Source organism: Rhipicephalus microplus, chromosome 1 (genome assembly GCF_043290135.1).
Source record: "Rhipicephalus microplus isolate Deutch F79 chromosome 1, USDA_Rmic, whole genome shotgun sequence".
Classification (NCBI taxonomy): domain Eukaryota; kingdom Metazoa; phylum Arthropoda; class Arachnida; order Ixodida; family Ixodidae; genus Rhipicephalus; species Rhipicephalus microplus.
The window spans coordinates 280310559-280317798 of NC_134700.1; the positions used below are offsets into that span (position 1 = coordinate 280310559).

General features: G+C 45.3%; 1 non-coding gene across 1 annotated transcript; it reads right to left on the reverse strand.

Moving 5' to 3' along the window:
* Positions 1 to 6506: 6506 nt before the first annotated feature.
* Positions 6507 to 6579, reverse strand: TRNAT-CGU (transfer RNA threonine (anticodon CGU)). Its single transcript has one exon. It is a non-coding gene; the product is annotated as a tRNA-Thr (tRNA).
* Between the last annotated feature and the right edge of the window lie 661 nt (positions 6580 to 7240).

Consider the following 7240-nt stretch of genomic DNA (forward strand, 5'->3'; position numbering starts at 1 on the left):
AGAAATGTCGAACAGAAAACACACACACACACACACACACACACACACACACACACACACACACACACACACACACACACACACACACACACGTATCGTTTCTAACCTTAAAAGCACGCAAACCCACTTAATGAAACTGACTACGCTACGGTCTCATCTCTCGCTTTTTTTTCTTCTTCGCATCTTCTCCACCACAGCACTTTTCAGACGTTATTCGAGAGGCACCCTTTGCTGGCCTCCTTCTCTTCTCCTCCCCTCTCCTATTGCTGCGATTGCTATCCATTCTTCTCCACGCCCTGACGTCGACACCCCATTCACCCCAGTATAAAGAAGCCAGCTTCTCTCATTTGCGTGAGCATCCGCTTCCATTTCCTTTTCATCCCCTTGTCTCGTGTTGGTTTCAGCAAACTTTCTTTTGCGCCCCTGTTTCAACCTACAGGAGACACAGTTTTTTGCCCGGAGAGATCACCATTCCAACGCAAATGAGTTGTGGAGCCGCAGAGGTTGTGATTAAAGACGCCTCCACCCTTCCCAAATTTCCTCTCCAACTTTTTTTGTTGCTCTTTTCATTTTCGCAATCAATGTCCTTATCCCCCACCCCCCCCCCTTTCAGTCTATCTCGTGTTTATTTTGCGGTTGGTTGATGTCCTTTTTTTTCGCTTATTTTGTCACGCGGTCCTTATTCTCGCCGTACGTGTACGGCCATTTTTCTTGTTTGTCCTGTATTGCGTGAAACCCTTTTTGGTTAATTTGACCCAGATATCGTAGCAGCTCACGATATATCTTTTTTTTTTAACTTTTACGTTTACTCGTCTCTTGAAGACTGTTTCGTGGAAAGGCTTGAGAAGAAGAGACGTGACGAGAAAGAAGAAACAGTTGCTTAAGATGCTGCCAGCGGCTTTGGAGTGCTTGCTTGGTAAACGCCCCGATGATCGTGGTCTGTTAGGGCGCAATAGTAGATATGTAGCGGGGGAAACATTGTTGGTAAAAAAGATGACGAAAACTGCAGACCAACAGTGCACGAAACGCGTCCCATAGCTTTCAGTTGGCGTCTCAGTTATCTATTAATAAGAAAAAGCAAATTACTTGTAAGCTTTAATAAACGGAACGTTCAGTGTTATTAGAGATATCTCGACCCGTATTTGGGGCGAAGCTCTTTATAGTGGCACCTGTTTGTCCCTCGTAGCTGTTGTAGTAGTGTGTAACGAGTATAACATTTTGACCTCCAAGGTGGTGCCGGTGAGAGATTTCTTCTGTGCGTTGTTGAACAATAAAAGACGGTGCTCAATGTACATGTCAATGGCTGCTAAGGGGGAATAAAAAACAGGAGCATTCGGTTTTTAGTTAACGCGCACGCTGCGATCTCCATTAGCAGCCATTGGAATGTACATTGAGCACTATCTGACAAGAAAGGGTTGCTACGTTATACTCGCTGGGTGTAACCTCCTCAGTTTTAGAAAGATTCAGCGAGCGTTGAGCCGCAGTGCCATAAATACAATGAACTAGTATATACCACGAATGAACACGAGGTGGTTAAAGGTGGGAAGTAGATACGAAGCGCAAGTCGTAAGAAAGTAAAAGCCAAATTCTCCTGCCTCTCATTTCCTATTAGCAGCCATTGGCATGTACATTGAGCACTATCTGACAGGAAAAGGTTGCTACGTTATACTCGCTGGGCGTAACCTCCTCAGTTTTAGAAAGGCATAGCGAGTGTTAGGCCGCAGTGCCATGAATACAGTGAACTAGTATATACCACGAACTCGAGGTGGTTGAATGTGGGAAGTAGACCCGAAGCCCAAGCCGTAAGATAATGTGCGTGTGCGACCTCTCGTTTAGTCCTTGGAATGTCCACTGGATGGCGGTGCTTCTATATGGAGAATATATCATGAAAAGATGCGAGATGATGGTACTTGGAGTGTTGAATATATGGACGAACGGACACCACACAGACAGATGCATGAATGGACGCATGAACGGACGCATGGGCGGATGCATGGACGAACGCAGGGACGGACGCCCGAACAGACGTATGGACGGTCACACAGACGGACGCATTGACGGACGGAAGCAACAACGAATGGACGGACGAATGCTTCGCCCCACTCTCCATCATTCACTCCGTGGATATGCTGCCATTTTTTCTAATTATTAACTGCGAACGTTGAAGATAAGGTCTTGTCAGGAGCGTTATCAAGTTATTGGCGAAGTTGAGAAAGGATATCTTCTACGTTAACACCTAAGTAAGACGGCCCCTCCTCCACAAGGTAAAGTCAGTGCGCATGCTCGAGTATCGCCACACTCCATACGAGACGAAAGCTAATTATTTAGTTTTACCCATTGTGCTTCAATTCTCTTTTCTGTCCCTGTTTTGTACGCAGCGTTCACCCGAGAGAGCAGATCTCGCGCTAATTTGCAGGCCCAGACAGCTGGGCGGGAAAGAAAAGTGTACCTCTAAGAAAAAAAAAGAAGAAAAACGAAGAAGAGGGTAAACGGGTGGAAGAGAAGCGTATAGGCAGCCTACAGCGCCTGACAAATGACTGGACCATCTCCTACAGGGGGCGCTGATTCTATTTCCTTAACGGAACGCCGCAAAAAGAATACGAAGAAAAACTTAGCTTGCTAATTCAATTCCATGACCGCATACCTTTTTTTTTCTCCCAAATACGCTTTTTTCGGGCCTTATTCTTTTCTTTAATCCTTGGCCTTGCCTTACCGGTGTCTTGATTCCTCAAGCAGGAATGGGCCACCTTGCTTGCAGCTGCTATACTTCTTCCACCGGGTTTGTCCTGCGCCGAGCACACCTTTCACTTGTTTCGGAAACAGGTGCGAACGAACAGGAGTTGGCAGACAGGCACCGGCGGCACAGTTGCACAGCGAGAGACAAATAATGATACAAAATGGCGTCACGCCTCGGCTTGTGAAAGAGGGCGTAGGCGAAGGTTGGGAAGGAGGATCGTGGGGTGCTGCCCTTTCAGGAAACGGGAAGAAAGAACGGTATTTAAAGACGTTAATACAGCTTGGGCATCTCACAATCATTTATCCTTTTAGAAGACTGGTGCGGCGACAAGCAGTTGAAATGGTTTGATCAGGTGACTCAAACCGAGAGACGCAGTATACGATATAAGAGAGGGCTCCAGATAATTTCGACCACCTGGAGTGTTTTAACGGGCACTGCACGGGAAAGGTGCGGTACGTGCACGGTCCTTGAGCATTGTATGTAAAGTTGTTTGTGGCCTCGTTGCGGCTGATATTGAATCCACGTTCTTCGGCTCAGCAGCCAAGGACCGTAATCGCTGTACCGCAGCACCACCACGGCGGGCTGCACTTGATTGGTTGATTGATTTGTTGGGTTTAACGTCCCGAAATCATTATTAGAGACGCCGTATATAGTGGAGGGCTAAGGAGATTTCGACCACCTGGGGTTGTTTAACGTGCACCCAAATCAGAGCACACGGGCTTACAACATTTCGGCCTCCATCGGAAATGCAGTCGCCGCCTCCGGGATTTGATCCCGCGACCTGCGGGTCAGCAGCCGAGTACCTTAGCCACTATACCACCACGGTGGGGCAACTGCATTTGAATTGTCTGTGTGGTACTGCGGTGACTGCTGCAGACTCGCACCTTTCCCACTGCTCACCTCGCTCACTTCGTGTACCTCTCTTTCAGCCCGGTCCCTTCCTCTAAATATTGCTGCACAGTGAAAGCAAATCTTAATAATGTTATGTTTTGGTGCCCTAAGCACCCTCCTTCTTTCGCTTCTCTGAAAGTATTATCATAAGGCACTGTGCAGTGGAGGTCTCCGGAAACTTCTTCAGCCTGGTGTTCTTTAATGTGCACTGAGATTGCATAGAGTACACAGACCAATCAGCATCTGTCAAATTGCGATCGCCATGGGTGGAGTCAAAACCACGGCCTTCGGGCCAGCAGCCGAGAGCCGCAACTATACTTAATGTATACTACCGTGGCGGACACACTCAACAGTTCTATAGTACGAACGTCGGTTGTACCACTGCGCCGAGAAGGAACGTGCTTGTTTTTTTACTTCAATATAAGAAAAAAAATTTCAGGCACTAAATTACCTTCTACTACCGCAATGACAGAAGCCAATACCCTTTACCGCAAACAAAGCTCGAATGCGCGCCAGAGGTAGCGTTTTGCATGCTACAAACTAGATCGTACCCATCACGGGGCCGACTGAGCCGTTGCAACTCGGACATAAGTTCACAATGCCCAGACCGCTCAGAAGTGTACTGTTCACTCGTACGCATGCTCTGGCGATGTACCGCGTTACCTCCAGGACCTCTCACCAGTGAGTCCGAATGGGGGAGCCCCAATTTCCGAAAGCAACGAAAAGCAGCCCAGAGGGCCCAAGAACTGGCGGAACGTCACCACGTTCCCGCCCGGACTCGGGCGTCGCCTACAGTAGCGGCTGCTGGGATGTCCCTCGTGGACACCCAGGTGGCTTAAATAAAGTTCTTGACTGACTGCAAATGTGAAGCTTCTGTACGCGTAATGTAACAGAAATCAGAACAACGTCGTGAACCAGGCTGCCCGAACTTGACGAATAAAAAAAAAGGCAGAATGCTAAAAAAGAAGAAAAAAAAAGCGCGCTAATGCATTTATTGGACATGTATGAAACTGATGAAAGAGATGGTAAATTGACAAAGATAGTGAAAGACAGAAAGGGCAAAAAAAACACCACAAATCAGCTTCTAAAGTGGGCTGAATGTTTACAGTTACCCTTTCATTCGCTTGGGCATAGCATACTACAGAGATGCTGCGGAAGTGAGGGAGCGCTCAGGATGTCTTTAATTTTCTCTTCTTCACGATACTAAAACAAAGAGCGAATGACAAGCAGGGAAACGGGAGGTGGAGAGGGTCATGGTTCCGGAGAACCCCGGGTTCTGTTGTTCTCCTAATTATGTGCCGGGGGCGTTTTCGTGACAAGCTGAAGCGTGGATGCCTCTCCCGCGGCCACCTGCCTCCTTCCCGCCTTCCCTTATTATTTTTTTTTGCTATATAAGAATAATCTCTCCCCTTTTCCTCAGTGACCCACGGAGCACTTCAACGCTTTTATTGTCAGCCCTGAATAAAGTAACGGAGTAATTGTTTATCTGATGATTGCATTTTTTTCTCCCCTGTACCTAAACAACATTCTGTTAAAATCAATAAAGAAAATAGCGCCACAATAAGACAGGACACATCCATATATGCGTAGTGACAGGAGCGAAGAAAGCCGATATAGCCTTTTTGAGGCACTGAAAAAGGGGATGGGGAAAGGAAGGGAGAGAGAGGTCGGAGGGTTACGGGAGCCCCGGAGGCGGAAAATGATTGTTAATTGCCTCCGGTTACAAGAAAGAAACGATACTTTTTTTTTTCTTTAAACAGACATTGAAAAGGTGTCCCGCGAGAGGCGTTGTATAATTAAGCGGGAGAAACAAGCCGCATCGACGCCCCACTCTCTTCGTCGTCGTCGCGTGAAAAACAAACACGTGCCACGTCTTATAAAACATGCCAGCGGCTATGCGCGCCCCCACTCCCTTCCTTTGAGCGAGTTATAAAGAGAACGAAACAAGAGGGCCTTCATTGCGCCAGACGCGTGTACGGTAAATCGCGACCCGCAATTGACGCTCGCACGAGGAAAGGCGAGGGCAGCTTTCGTTTTCGCAAAATTAACTTGAGGAGGAACCACTTTGTTTGTCGCATCCATCCACTCCGTTTCTTTTTTTTATTTGCACAATTAACAGTCGCAGTTGTGCGCTCTTGTTCCGCGAAAACGGATAGGTGGTAACTCGATAAATGCGCTACGAGCGTGTATATATATATATATATATATATATATATATATATATATATATATATATATATATATATATATATATATATATATATATATATATTTATATATATATATATGTATATATATATATATATATATATGAGATATAACAGACAGTAATGCCAAGGAATGTACAGGGGAAGTCATTAGAACCAATGGAATGCAAATAAGAAGAAAGAAGAAAGAAAAGTGGATGAAAAAATTACCAACTGTGAGCAGGAATCGAACCTACGACCTTCGAAATACGCGTTCGATGCTCTAACCACTGAGCTATCACAGCGGCCCTTCCTCCATCCACTTTTTTGGGTTTATTTGTGAATTTTAGAAGTAGGAGCGACAGTCAGCGCCATCTATAAGCCAAACAACGAGTGTGAAAACACTCTTATGCGCATGTTTGGCGTCACGTAGCACGTGAACTTATGAGCGGGCAGCTGATTAATTGTCCCTCTTATACAACCTAAACACACCAAGTCTGCCAGTACGAGACCCTCGTTCAATGAAATAAGGGAAAGAAGTGTATACCCAAGGGCTCGTTCCTCCGTGTTTTAACACAATATTAATGAGATTTAACAGACAGTAATGCCAAGGAATGTACAGGGGAAGTCATTAGAACCAATGGAATGCAAATAAGAAGAAAGAAGAAAGAAAAGTGGATGAAAAAATTACCAACTGTGAGCAGGAATCGAACCTACGACCTTCGAATTACGCGTTCGATGCTCTAACCACTGAGCTATCACAGTGGCCCTTCCTCCATCCACTTTTTTGGGTTTATTTGTGAATTTTAGAAGTAGGAGCGACAGTCAGCGCCATCTATCTATATATATATATATATATATATATATATATATATATATATATATATATATATATATATATATATATATATATATATATATATATATATATATATATATAGCGCGCCACGAAATAGCAGCACACAGATATCTTCTGTACGTGTATACACTGACGTCATGCACCGTCGTGTAGTGCTTGTAGTGTACAGAAATTAAACGCAAACGGCACTGACACACGAGTAAATCGCAGACGGAGACAAGCGAAAAAGTACAATGTTTCGAGTTGCGCCACTGGGAGCTGCACGTTTTGATGTACGGAACTTGTACACAAGATACTGGTGTCACTAGAGACAGAAAAGTACACGACGAAACAAGAAACTGTAGCTGAGGACACAACAGAAATGAAAAAAAAAATATGTGCATAATGATGCTGAACAATAAGGCAGTCGATGTGTGGGCTAATGTAAAGGTTCTTCGCATTGTTAAGTGGCTAGTGGTGTATTTAGTTCTGATATCTTTGTTGGTGAAAAAAAGAAGGAAACGAAAATGTGCTTGAACAGGGCCAAAGTACAATCCTGCTTCGAGTGGTGTGCCGTAAGCCTGCAGC